This window comes from Gambusia affinis, linkage group LG20 (genome assembly GCF_019740435.1).
Source record: "Gambusia affinis linkage group LG20, SWU_Gaff_1.0, whole genome shotgun sequence".
In the NCBI taxonomy this organism is placed as follows: domain Eukaryota; kingdom Metazoa; phylum Chordata; class Actinopteri; order Cyprinodontiformes; family Poeciliidae; genus Gambusia; species Gambusia affinis.
Window position 1 is genome coordinate 12,865,560 of NC_057887.1, and position 14,692 is coordinate 12,880,251.

The 14,692-nt window shown below is 38.1% G+C and overlaps 1 protein-coding gene across 1 annotated transcript in view; it reads right to left on the reverse strand.

Moving 5' to 3' along the window:
* Nucleotides 1–7,479, reverse strand: part of LOC122822841 (glutamate receptor ionotropic, NMDA 2C-like) — a 53,191-nt gene extending 45,712 nt beyond the window's left edge. The window contains exon 1 of the mRNA XM_044101805.1: nt 6,277–7,479. The gene's annotated coding sequence lies outside the window, so the exon portion shown is untranslated. The remainder of the gene's footprint in view (nt 1–6,276) is intronic.
* Between the last annotated feature and the right edge of the window lie 7,213 nt (nt 7,480–14,692).

Below are 14,692 nucleotides of genomic sequence, written 5' to 3' on the forward strand. Positions count from 1 at the left end.
AATTATTCAAGTGGCTGTCACACACAGATTCTTAAGTACAGCTGATGAAATCAAAAGGAACAATTGATGCTTATGAAAAGACAAAGTTATGGCAAAAACACAGAAGGGAGGGGAGAAAGCACAAAAGTGTTTACTGGGTAGATCATTTGACTCGATATCAGGTCAAGTGTTCATGTCTCTGAGTAATCTGATTGCATAGGGCAACATAACGGGGTCACGGATATGCGCTGTGTGTGGAAGCGAGTGTAGAAAGTAAAAGTTTGCTCCAGATTTCTTGCAGTTACAACATCTTACAAGACACAAAATCCACACATAAACTGCACAGTTTGAAATTGTTCAATTTTAAAGAGGAGACTACTATGTGAAGCGTGCAGGAAAGACCTATACACACAACAATTTGCCAACCTCATGGATGTCTGATTTCCGCATGTCTTAAAGTTATCAGCATCTACAGTGGCGTCAGCAAACTGCATCTGTCATATTTTCTGTTCTTATGGAGCTCAAGCCTCTTAATCATGCAGGATAATCCTAAATCTATACCTGCACTGGCATCAACAAGATTACAGAAATTGAGTCTCATCCATAAAATGGAATAATGTATACAATCTGTACAGCTGCAAAATCAAGATTAGTCTAAAATCTGTAAAAAACTAATCAGACTTCTTAATATATTTTTGGTTTAACAGGGTTTTCGTTTCATTTATTCTGTAGCTGTCTTTCTAGAACGGATCCTGGAACTTCCCACCAGGCCTGGACCTGCCTTCCTTATATTCCTGGGGGCGAAGTCATACGGTGCAATTTTCGATCTGGTTAGGTGACTGAACTTCCTCACGCTATAAACTATGTATCCCTCATAGTTAGGAGTTTTAAAGTCCAAAATAGATCCATACAAAATATCAATTTTATACAACATAATGGTGTTCTCCAAACACAACCACAGATTCATCTGACTGGTCTGAATTAAGAAGTTACAGCTGTCTCCAAAGTTGGCCACTGACTTATCAGTCTATGATGTAGTTAGCTCTGGGCAATTGCACTAAATTTGCTAAACATTTTTAAAGGTTTTGTGGCCCTAAAGACTTTTATTTAGAAGTAGCTTGACAGGAAGAAGGACAAACAGGGAGACGAGAACATGCAGTAAAAGGCCTGGGGCTGGGAATTGAACCCTGCATTGTGGCCTCTGTATACAACGATTCCTCTCTAACACTGAGCCTCTCGTTGCCTTGATTTTTTTGAACTACCAATTTTTCTCCACATTTTCTCTGTTTCTGAAGTCAGTTATCATATTTGATGTCCTGCATTCTCCATCCAGGAGGAAACCAAGACATCTTTTTTTACAGAAACACTGTCTAGCTCATTCTTGAGGTCCTAAAGTGACCCCATGTCAAAAGGGCAGATATAGTCCCTCCTGCTGGCTCAATTCTGATTAGGAGGAGTGCTGACTCCATTTTGATCTTATTTCCAAATGGGTTTTTAGTCTTAAAGATAAACAAGTCTATTGTAGCGAAGGAAGAGCTGAACTCCAGGAAGAAGATCTTAATTTACTGGGCTATGTCCAATCTGTACCAATAGTAATGAAATGTTGACCAAGGACAAGATTGACGTTACAAGCAGCAGATCTCCCACATAAACATACAGATGTTCGAAGGGAAATCTCATAAATGCTATTGAATTGAAACATTAGTTCAGAGCCACAGATCGCTTTCTAATTTGCCACACATCACATTCAACAGGCTGCACTATTCTTTATCATTGGGAAACACCCAAAACACTGGAGTATCGGGCCAAAACAGCATGATGAACAATACTGATTTGAGATCTGAGTGGTCCTGACATCCTTCCAAGTGGACTAAATCACTCTTAACACTCCGTATATGGCAGGAATATTAGACTATACTTAGAGCCATAATGGCTCTACACATAGAGCCGTTACCTTTTTTCCATAAGGTAACAAATCAGCATAAAAATCTTGCTGAGTGAACCAAACTTAAGATTTGAAAAGCAGGAAGCTATGTGGATAGGGACTCTTGATGGCCTAATGTTTTCTCTGGGTATTCTAATTTTTTGTCTGATTTTTTTTATTTTTTTTTTTTTTTTACCTTGCAATTCTGAGTTAAGGGACAGATTCAAAACTAACTATGTCAAAGCATTATGTCAAAGTAAGCATGACATAATGCTTTATTCCCTGGTTTCCAATTTACCGTATTTTGTTTTAATATCCCTGATCTACAGCTGTAGAACCTTAATAAATTCAATTTCATTTAACAAAGGCACTAGTTTCATTTTCTTGCTGCTTTTTTTCTGAGATTTCCAAATTGACAGTCTGAAGAAATTGTGAGCCCCTTGAGATATCTAAAAAAAGGACTTCTGCACTTACAAGTAAAATAAAATGATTTCTTCTTACATTTACGTTCTATTAATAATCACTAAATTCAAGGATGCTTTTATTTATATATATATATATATATTTATTTATGTAAGTTTTTAATGAGTGTTTTAGCCACATTTCTGGAGTCTCTGAGATTTTCATTGCTATAGATCTGAGTGGTGAAGGCCCAAGCCGATTTAGAAATCCTCTCACCTTGTCAACGTCAGTCATCCAGACGATAACGTCTGGCTCGCAACGATTTCCTGTATAGCTGTCAAATCTTCATGTGTAAGAGGAGAAACCCCCCCTGGACAGACAGGGTTTCAGTGTTAGCACTTAAAATCCTAATTATGATAAATTCATGGGGTAGACGTTATGTGATATGTTTCACAATAAGCTCCAGGGTTGAGCGTGACACATGTATTTATTCATATTGAGAGTTTAATTTAGATTTGGAAGGTTGAGTAATGATGTTAAACGTATGTGAGCGGGAGGCTGTGAGAGCCTCACGTCAGCTGGTCTCCATCAAGTGATCCACATGGCTGGATGAAAGTGCAAAGAAGAAAAGAAAGAAAATGGTGTCTCAGTTGAGCTGACTGATGAGGACAGAGCTGCTGCTCCTGGTTCAGGGGTAATAGCGTGTTTTCTGTCAAACACAGTCTTAACTCAACTGATTTGATGGCGACTTAAGGGTAAGAAGTGATTGATGTGCTTCACAGTCCCATTAATTCAAGTGTAACTGAAATCGTTTCTTTATTCTTTTCATCTTTTGATATTCTTAATAATTATGGTGGCAATATGAATTGTGAAAATCAGAGACAGAAATTAATTTCCTCTCCACATATCAGGGGAAAAATGCTCTCAATACACCTTTGTTTACTTTACATCTATCCGATAAGAGGGGACCCAGAGATTTGAGTGAAGGTCAGACACTTGTTTCTCATTTTTTGCATTTTTTTTTTTTGCTACTGCACCGATGCAACTTCTTTTGTTACTTTTGTGCAGAAATAGTCCCAGGTATCATCCTTTTAAGTAGCTTAAGACAAATATCTATTACATCCAGCACTGTTAATATATTACCAACTTATATAACAACAATGGAGAAGACTAATTATGACAAAAACAAAATAGCACAGAACTGAACAGATAATGTAAACATGGATTCTTGTATAGTTTTGCATTCTTTTCATATTCCTTAAGACTCTTCTGATTTTGACAGATCATGACCATATGCCTAAGTACACTAAATTGATGATACATGCGTGACACCATAACACATTCAGCTAAAAAAAAAAAAACATCTGAAAGGTGCGGTGTGAATTTGTGTTAGACTCCCTCAGTCAAAGTGTTGAAGCTGTTACTCAGCTGTAAGTCTTTGGAAGTACGTCTCTTCTTGAAACAAAACTGTTTTATGATTTGCAAAGTAGCTCAAGATCAGGCAGAATAGATTTTATCCCACCAGGCCTGGACCTGCCCTTCTCATATTCCTGGGGGCAAAGTCATACTGAAGTAAAATGAGGTTTAGACTTTGACTAGGCCATTCTCAGCTCCTGCTGTAAGGCTCACCCTGAAAGGTGAATTTCCACTATAGTCTTATACAGCCTTCAACAGTTTTTCCTCTACAATTGGCCCCTGTATTTAGTTCCATCCACCTTCCTATCAATGCTGACCAACTTTCTTGTCCATGCTAAAGAAATGTATTCCCACTGTATGAAGCTGCCACTTTCATGTTTCACTTTGTAAATGTTGTGTTCACAGTGATGTGGAGTGTTAGTCTGCATTGTTGGCAAAAAATGTCCAAATAGGTCTAATTTTCCAAATGTTTCACTGCTCACCGTTAACTGAAAACAACTTCTCAGGTTCATCAGTGACTTTCTTGCCAGTCTTCCACAGAGGTCAGTTTGTGGAGTTTATGACTAATAGCTCTTCTGCTTACAAATGATTCTGCCACAGAGTTACCATCAGATGAAGGATTGAGATGTTCAAAGATTGAGGTATTGTTTTACATCATAGCTTTGTTTTAAACGTCTCCGAGACGTTTTCTCCAATCTCTCTACTGTGTTACTCTGTCTTTATGACGCCGATTTTTCTCTAATGTTCACTAACACATAACACCCAGACTAAAGCTGAGATTTGAACTATTTTTAAGAATTATTTCTAAAAGTAGTTGGGTTTGCTGTACTGTATTTAGAGGTATCGGAACAAACAGTACTGAATATAAATGCTACGAATTCTACAAGTAAATGTTTAAAGTGCAGCTTTGATTGGTGTCACATCAAATCTTAGTAAAAGATAGTGTTTGGTTGCAATGACACAGATTCCAAAAAAGTTTAAGTGGTATGAATGACCTGGCATGTTTCTTCAGAAGTCATGAAGTCAAAAATCTGGTTAGTGTTTTCTTTTTGCTTGTGGTTTGACTCTTCTTGAGTCGATGTCTGTTCTTTATAGTTTTAGTTTCTGGTTCTGGTATTCTTTTGTCTTTGTTTGGGTTCACTCCTTTCTCTCTTTTAGCCTCCAACAGCCCATCTGTAAACACAGACTTCGTTCCCATTAAGTCACATAAAATCATACATCTAACAGCTATGCTACACACACCTAATAGTTTCATTCAGAACTTATATCCTTTTTCCTTACATGACCTGTTGACTTTTGTTTCATGCTAGCAACTTTTTTTATATCATTGAAGTGTATTATTACATTTATTTTGTGATTTTCTCTATTCTGCATTTGAAGGAAGATGTTCAAGGTTCGTGTATATTCCCTCAAATATTTTCAATTTTAGCCATCGGAAATATTTTGAAAACTAGTAGCTAGTAACTTTTTTTTTTTTGTTAAGGTACCACTGTTTTAAATCTAGAAACGACATGTCTGTGAAGCAGCTGATTGCAGGCTAGCTGGCAGAGCACAAAATCCAATGAAGGAACTTGCTAAAGTTGTTAACCTCGTGTATGTAATATTCTGTGTAATAGTCTTGCTAATATAAAAACTCCTATTTGATGAAATGGTTGTTTAGCTCACTATTTTTGCTTAACAATGTATAAAAACACAAATATATGAACATGCAACATTAATATGATAAAATAATCAATATGCTATATTATTTTTGCAGCTATTGGAGAAATTGTCTTAAATATGAACACTTTTATCATGTTTAGCATTATTCTTTTTGACTAACTTTTTCACTCAAGGTCATCCTGCTCTCATCTAAAATCTACCCAAGCCCAGTTTTGATCCATTACTATATGTAGTATATCATGTAAGCATATTATTTTTATTAATATTATGGGCTCAAGCGAAATTATTATCATAATTACGTGCAACTCAAATGTGAAAAGCATTCATGTGAAATACAGCAGCTTAAGGAAGAAAAATAAATCAATGCAAAGTTAAAATTAAAATGAGAATTGCTCCTTTTTCTGATGAAATACTCTAATAGATTTTGTGTGACCCCCTTCTGAGCCTTAGTGAAGCGACCCAAAGCTCCTGCTCAGGACCCACAGGTCTGATTAGCAGTGACGCTGCAGCTCAGTGTTCAGTAGTAAAACTGGAGCAGACAGCTGCTGATGATTATAGGCAAATCAACAGCACAACTAAAACAGGTTGAACTCAGACGCCAAGTAAGAATCAAACCCCTGAGAGGAAAATGCAAATATCTTCAATCTCACACAGGGTCTCAGCGTTCCACTAACAAAACCGTTGCTCCGTTTCTGTCAGCAACAGATGCGCACTTTCTCTCAAGGAAAGTCGTCACTTACAAAAACTGAAAGTGTGACTACTCACACTAGGCTCTCAGAACACCCCTGAGCTTCCTATTCTGCCTGTATGCATTGATTTATATCATTCATACTTGTTAGATGTAAAGGATATAGATCGCTGATAGTGACAGAATGGTTGTTTTATGCACTTACCTGTGTTTTCTGCTCTCATCCAACTTAAACTCCAGCTGCTCCATCATTATTTTCTTTTTCTTTTTCTTTCCTCAAAGCGTCTCCTTTTGCCTTCACCTGCTCCTCACCTGCCCCTTTTTCCCCTCTCAGCACCTGTAGGAGTCCACATTTAGACCACGTCTTTCAGCGAGAGCAGGAGAGTGTGAGTTCATCAGTTCCTCCGCGCGTGTGTGCGTGTGCGTGCGTGTGCAAAGCAGCCTTTGATATCCACACACTCTCCTGAAGGACTTCACAACGTGATGGCAAGTGTGGGTGTGTGTCTTTTTTTCTCCCCCAAAAAAACTGTCTGGGCGCTCGGCTCCCCGTCTGCTTTCCTCCGTGCATCACATTCACAAGTGGTCGTGGAGGTGAAGACAGGGCATCAAAACGGGACAGGAGAGGAAAGTGACGGAGGGTGAAAGAAGGAAAGGGAGGTGTGGGAGCCCTGGCACAGCAACCTGAGTGTGTGCGTGTATGTGTGTGTGTGAAGCAGCTGTGTTTGGTTCTCCGTCTGTATCCGTCAGGCTCCCTGCTGCTCGGATGAGAGGAGGAGTGAAAGAGGCAGAGAGGGAGGGAGAGTGATAAAATGCCTCCTCAATGACAGGAGCACAAACCTCTGTAACACTCCAGCACTGCTTATGGTGGAGCCTCCTCCTTATTTTTCTGCCTCTCCCTCCTCAGAGAAAAAAAAAAATCCATGGAAAGTAAGAGAATTCCCCACACGCATGGGGAAAAGTCCTATCCAAACCTAGACATGTTTGAAGAAAGTTTTCCCCCTCCTTTGCTTCACTTTTCAGGCCCCCAGTTGCTGATGCTCCTCCTCAGGTCCTGTTTTAGCAGCAAAAAGAAAGGGATCAAATTGAGGTTTGTTCCTCCTTTCCTGCCCTCCTTCCCATATGGATGTGAGGTGATCCAGATGTTATAGGATGCTGGAAGCGTCAGGAGCAGAGAGAAAAAAGCAGGACAGATGGCAGGTCTGTGGGGTCGGGCAGGCAGTGCACTAGCAGGTCCTCATCCTGTTGCACTGATTTGTTTTTTCTTCTTTTTTTTCCTTCAGCAGAGTTTCTCCCTCTCCGCTGCGCTGACGCTCATCTGCCTGTGCTGTCACACCAGTAATCCTGCTTTCCTTTCCCTCTGCAACTCCATCTTTTCTCCCTGCATCTCTCTCCATCCCCTCTCACTCCATCACAGGAGGGGCTGCATGTGTGCCTTGGTAATGATGGTGCGAGGATTTAAGCCTGCCTCCCTTTTCCCCTCTCTCCTCCCTCTCCTTCACTTCAGATCAACTCCTCCTCTTCCTCCTCTACCGGCCCACATTTGCTCTAATTTCTTCCGTTACTCACCTTCATCTTTTCAATCTCTGCTTCCTTTTTTTCCCCCTCCCTCCAATCACCACTCTGTGCTGTTCACTTACATCTATAAGCTTTTACAATTCTCTCCCAGCATCAACAGGTCAAACAAAAATCTGACAAGCAGTTTTGTTTACACAGTCAGGCACCCCGGACGCTCTGTTTATTCTACGTCAGTGAGTTTGCAGTTTAGCAAACTCAGTAAACCAACAGCTTCTCTCACACGTCATAAGCTTTTTGACAAATATCACAATGAGCTGGAATATGTCCTTTAAAGCGATAATACACAATTGCTATGAATCTAAAGCTTAATTATCTCCTGGCCCAGCTGTCAGCTCTTCAAAACAGTTTCATAAGGTTTCTCAAGTGGGGATTTTAAAGCATATATTTAGGCTGACTCAAGCTTTGCATTGCAGAGAATCTCACAAAACCTAAATAGGTTTTAAATTTGAGCATTCCAAGTCAGGGAAGGTTTTCTGATTAAAGCTTGATCTTATGTATATGTCGTTTTTAGTAGAAGTATTAATAATAAAACTGGTCAGATTGTCGAGAAGAAGGATGGGGATAAATAGAGAGCAACCTTGGAAGGAAACCTGTTAATAGTGTCACATTCAGCAGTACAACAACTCTAAACACACAGGCAAATACCATACAGGGAAATGGTTTGGATCCAGGAATGTTCATGTTAGAGTGGTCCAGTCAAAGTCCAAACCACAATCCAGTTCCAGCTGAGAATCTGTAGCAGGACCTGAAAACTTATGTTCACGGATGCTTTTCACTCACTCTGACTTCACTAGAGTTATTTGCCAGAGAAGGATGGGCAAATCTGATTTGACTGTGATTTGCAGCTGTTGTTTCAGCAACAAGGTGTTTCTACAAGTATTCCTCATTGCTGCGTGACATGAAGAGCACCACCTCTACCCGTTGCTCTTGGTCTTCTGTACCCTGTACGACATATATTGTCCTCTATTGTAACAATGGAGAATAAAGCTCAAAAAAAATCCCAGAACAAAGCAAAATGCTGAAATGTTTACATACCATGAAACCTCTAAGGGGGTTATTAAACCCTCAGAGCCGGTAACAGATCAAGAGCTTTTGGACACAGATTTAGCGTTGCTTAGTGAAACTAGGGGAGCATTTTGATTATGATAACATGGGCCTTCATTATCTGTGCCATCAAAACAAGGTTTTTGTATTTCTTCAATTTCGAAATCCTGGTTAATTTTCTTGCTAACTCATGGGGGTAAGCCCTGTATGACACCAGAAGCTCCCATTATGTTAGACCCGTAGGAGCCAATCTGGAACTCGCATCTGCCTCCTGTCCACCCACTCCGTCTACTCAGCGCAGCTGCCTCCCGATCAGAGCCTGTGGAGTTATTTGGGGGCATGAAATGAGTGTTATTAACTGGTTAAATAGGATTAAAAATAATCCCTTGGCAAATCTTTAAATCAGACTGTTTTCAATATTTTCTAGTGTCCCAAGCATGTAGCTATAGCTACAGTCTGTTGAGTTGTAGGTAGACAACTCTACAGCTGTAAAGATTACTGTGTCAAGACAAAGACAATAAAGTTCTCTTTTTTCATGCGCCGTCTACACTGAAAACTACAATCTAAATAACGCTGTTTTACAGCTTCACAGCTGCAATGCGTTTCGATGATGGATCCATCCCAGCCAGCAGAACAGATCCATGTCTCACTATTTGTAATCATTTTCACCAATATGCGATTTCAGGTTTGTATTTTCTGAAATGTGTTCAAATTTGTGCTTGTAATTGTTCAAAAAAGGTGAGAAACCCTAAGGGTTATGAAAATATTTGCAAGACATTGTAGATTTTAATCTGGGAGTCTGTGATCAAGCTGCAGGGCAGAGAGCATATGTTCTCATCAGGCTGGTTCACACGCTGTCCAGCTTCTGACACACAGAGAGAGACCACCCGTTAAAACGTGTCTGTTATTGTTACTTCGCATTCATCAGTGGGATCGCTCATTCGCTTTCCTTCTTATTACTCATACAGAAACACCTCAGTCATGCTTCTCACATCTGATATGCTATTTTAACACTTGTCTGTATTTTTAGAGCTGTGTTAAAAGGCTTGTCTTTTGGAAAATAAGCTTTTATTAGAAAGGACAGCGTTGCTGTTTACAACAGCTGTCCTATTATGTGAGTGAAAGAAGGGAGCAAAAGAAATTAATAAGTGAATTTGAGCAACATGCCATGACGGGTATTTGCGTAGACATGCTCTACTAAAACATATGAAGCAAAAAATCTGAGAAAGCTATTTGTTTGTTTGCAGCCTGTATGGTCACAAGTTTGGAACAATACTTGAAACAATTGATGTTTCTTTCAGATTTTTTTTTTAGCTTTTTTTAAATACTTGCAAACAGATGATTGCCTTCCAACTGAGAGCTTAGATTCAGAGACACAAAGAAAGCTTTGTCTGGGCACAGCTCGCCAAGAATCGTCATAGTAAAAGTAATCTTTTGTGATTTGTCTTTATAGGTGAAGGCAATCAATCTCACAATCAATATATGTCTCAATATGTTCTTCAGGATGATTAATTTTAGATTAATCGTGGCATCATATTCAGTATTATTAACATTCAAGGCTCCTGAAGAACTACTTTCAAACATTTCTTCTTCCCACTCAGTATGTAACTTAAAATAATTTGTTTGTTTTTTTTTTTTACATATTTGTGAAAACTGTCAGTATGTCGTGACAGCACAGTATGAGACAGTTAACCTGTGAAAAGATCGTGCTCCTCTGCCTTCTCACTATGATCCTACTTTCATCTGCAGAAATACACCGCTCGATCAGAAACAACCAATCACAGCCCAGAGTGCAGCTCCACGGACACACAATGTCATCCCTAACTAGCAAAGAGCAAGATATTACATCTTTAACCCTAAATAGTTTCCAAATAAATAGTTTTAGTTGTAACATGGTGTGAATCATCATATGAATCAACTCGCTAAGAGGCTTTGATCAAATCCAATCAACAGTGATCAAATTCCCTTGAAGAGTTTCACAGGTGTGTTGAGTCATTCTGCTGGATCATTTTCCTGCTTCCATTTTTAGAGTCAGCTGTGGAACGTGTCCCTGATTGTTTTAGCGTTAGATATGGAAAATTAGTTTGTAGGACAAGTTTGTGATGAAGACTTTCCCAGAACAAAGCAGATTGTTGTACATAGAACTGAACTGAGTCTGTTTGTATTTTTGGATGATGTTTATTCATCTATTAGTTGTATGACTTTTCATATTGTATATTTTCTAAGTATATTATTATTTGTAAGTTAAAGCACCTAAGTTTTCATAAGCCTACTCAAATGAGTGGTTACAATGTAGAAATTTCTCAATTTCCCTTCATTTCTTGCAGGTTGAGTTTCTCTTCATGAGTCTTAGAAAAACAGAGTGTCTTCAGTCAGAGGCTTCTTCAATTTAGCTGTAATACAGGCCGCTACATGATGTCTTTCCTGCCATCACCATCTATAAATACCCTTTAAAGAATCTGAATTAATATGAGTTACAACAACATTTAATTTCCCTTTGGGAACATTAAAGTATTTTTGAATTTGAATTATAATTTTGTTTTTTTCACAGAAGACAGATTTTTAGGAAATTAAATGCATGATTTTCAAAGTTAAACAAAATTATCCATTTCCAAAATATGTAATGGAAGTCATATTTGCTGCAAGATCTTTTGATATAAATGTAAGTGGTTGTCCTACCAGGCATTTGAGGAAATGACTTATACCATCGAAAAACATCCTGTTTTAATCTGATTATTCCACTGCTGCCCCAGCTTCTCCACTCTGCTCATTCATCTCAGCTGTATGCATTGCATTTAATCAGCTCCATCACTTTAATCACCTTTATTCTTCTTACTGAGAAAGATATCTGGTGTCATTTTTCCACCAATCTCCCCATGTCTGCAAAAGATGTCATCAGTATGTCAGACATGTCAGAGACATTAGCTTTCTTGAAGCGCTGTATTCTGATTCATTGTCTTTCTTTTCTGACAGAGCTGGGTCAAGAAGGCAGAGAAATGTTCTTGAATGCAAAATTTCTTGATAACTACTCAGAAGGTTTCACAAGTATTCCGATAAAACCATCAAATCTTAATGCATGCTACTGGAATTTTATGACTTAAAATCGAAGGAGTTTATACAGTTTTCAAAAGGTTTTGTAAATTAAAATTTGAGGTTGCAGTTCTGTTCAGGTGCCTTTGCAGTGATACCACAAAATAGAATCAAGTCCAATCAAATTTCTTCAGATTTTGCCAAATGTAGAGAATCTACATGTGTGTAATTTAATCTCAGTAAAAATCCAGCTATTCTGTAAATGACTCAGACGTGTGTGTGTGTGTGTGTGTGTGTGTGAAGACATTAGAGAACAAACAGTATCATCAAGACTAAGCAACACAGCCAGCAGGTTGAAATAAAAAAAGTTATGGAGAACATCTCACCGAACAATGATCCATCCATCTTTCAAAATGGAAAGTGCTGTTTAAGCTGCATCTACCTAAAACAATTGAAAAAATATCTTACACTTTTCAATAACCAGGCATTGTGTGAAGAATATTTAGAGAGTTTTATTACTAGAGGTAAAAATGTGTCAATCTCGAACTGTTAATTTCCTGGTCACAGAGTCAGTGAAGTTACCAGCATCAGTGTGCCTCGTTAAGTCTCACTTGCAATGTCATCTGCATAACAATTAGGTCCAATTTTATGCCTACAAATAAGCAAGCTCACAAATTGTGTGCCCTTAAGGAAGAGTGTAAATGCAGAACAATGTGACCAAGTAAATTGAACCCGGGGGGAGCAGAATGGACTGAAAGGAGCCAGAATCATGGCAGCACTGCCAAAATTTGGATTTTTCATTAACTTTCACTGAAAAGTTAATGTTGACAGACAGTTGATCTTAAGGTCACCTGTGTCAAAAGTAACAATTTCATTTTAGAGAATTTACAATCCACATTTAGCTGCAATAATGCTGCTTATCCTTACAGCGGTCCACACATCATGTTATTAACATCACTAAAAGGTTTAAAAAAGTAAATCAAAGCAAAACAAACAAAGATGGGAACGTATGCAGATCTGGTTTTTAACAAGAATATTGAGGTGTCTGTCAATAGTTTCTGGAAGATTTTTATCCACAGTATAATATTACATGTTCTAAAATCAAAAGTGTAAGTAAAAACTAATCGGACATGGCAACATATACACTCTTTAAGTTTGACTCAAATAGATTTTTTATGCTTTCAGTCCCAGCCTCCTTTGCTCAACTGGCTCTCAAGAATGATTTTTGGGTCTTTATTAGACCCAAACTTATATATATTTATATTATTATTATTACTGGTTCAGTTCTTCTGTTTCACCCACTCATCCTCCCTTCACTGGCTCTCTGTAAAATATTGAATTGACTCAACGAAGCCGCTCACCATTCGCAGAAGAGATTGCCGAATTGAAGTCAGTGTAGCATGTTTTACTGAAAGTTTCAACCTTAAAAGAATAAAGCAATGAAAAATGTGGAGAGGAGAATAAAGCAGATGGAATGTGAGGAAGGTTATTGTTGTTGTTTTGTTAGGAATTTCTAACGTCAGAGCAATGTATGTTCTGCAATGCAAAGCGGTGGTAATTGTTGAATTGGATGAGGAATTTTTATTTAATTTACACTGTGGTTACTCACTTTAAACTGGTCAAGGTAACTTTTTATGGTCTTGAACTGGGATGGATCAAATGCCGTGCACTTAGGACTGTAGAACGAAATACAGGACCCTACACATAGAAGTCATCTTCATGGGCCTCCGACCTGACTTCATTAATATCTCTTGTGCATATTCTCTTTCATTTCATAAGTGAATGTCAGTAAATGAGGTCCTAGTTTAATCTTTTTATTGAGAAAACACCTAACAGTCAGCTTAATTATAGTCAGATGGCCAGAAATTACTCACCTTTCTATTTGTCTGCAGAGAAAAGACAAATTGATATTGTTGGATATGTGTTTGTCCGAATGTGACAAAAATGGTTAAAAATAGTTGAGTTCAAATTTATTCTTGTGTGAATATCTTCTGGCAGGTACTTATCTTTACTAAATTTATTTTAGTTAAAACCCATTTTGTTAATTAGCAAACCCATTTCTGTTACCCATTTCTGAGTCATGGTTTGTAATTAACTTCATGTCATACCATGAACATACAGTGACCTATATTTCATAATTTAATTCAGACTGTAAATCTTTCTGATGCATTGGAGAATGTTTTTATAATTACTTAAAGGGCCAGTATTATGGATTTTACAGGCATATAGAGCCATTTTATGATAGATTTAAGTAACTATGTCACCTTTAGTAGTCATAAAACTAGAATATAAAATATGACTTAAAAGATATTTAACTCTGTAATATAATGCTTTGGAATTGGGATGCTGTCTCTTCAAAATTTCCTGCTTTTCCTGATCTTCCACTTTCAGGAAGTCAGAACAACACCAATCCTCTGTTAACCCTTAAATAATATCTTTACTAGTGTTTCACAAAGAAGTAGCTTATATAATAAACTCAGCAGATGCACACTTCCACCAGGTATTTGCTAATTGCTGCTGCTGGTCTGAAGGAGGTGAGTGAGGGAGTTGCAGGGGAAGGCTGCTGTATGTGGCGGTACAGTTCAGTGGTTGCCACGGGAGATTAAAGGATTTCTGAAACATGCATGAAGATTCAAAGCAACACTCTAGGTATGTTTTTGACTAGGGAATAACATTCTAACGTGATGTAAAGATAAAAAAAAAAAGTCAATTTACACAATACTGATACCTTTGATATCTTGACTCAGGGTAGCTGAATACCTTTGCACACCACATTTTCAGTTTCACATAGTCATTCATCCATCCATTCATTATCTAAACCTGTTGATCCTTGCAAGGTCGCATAAAACTTTTTATACTTAAAAGACAATATCAGGGGTCAGCTCCATCAACATCAAGCTTGTAAGGGACTTGCAAGAACCATCAACATTAAAAGAGACGATTGTCCTATCACACTGAGCCATCTGCAGGCA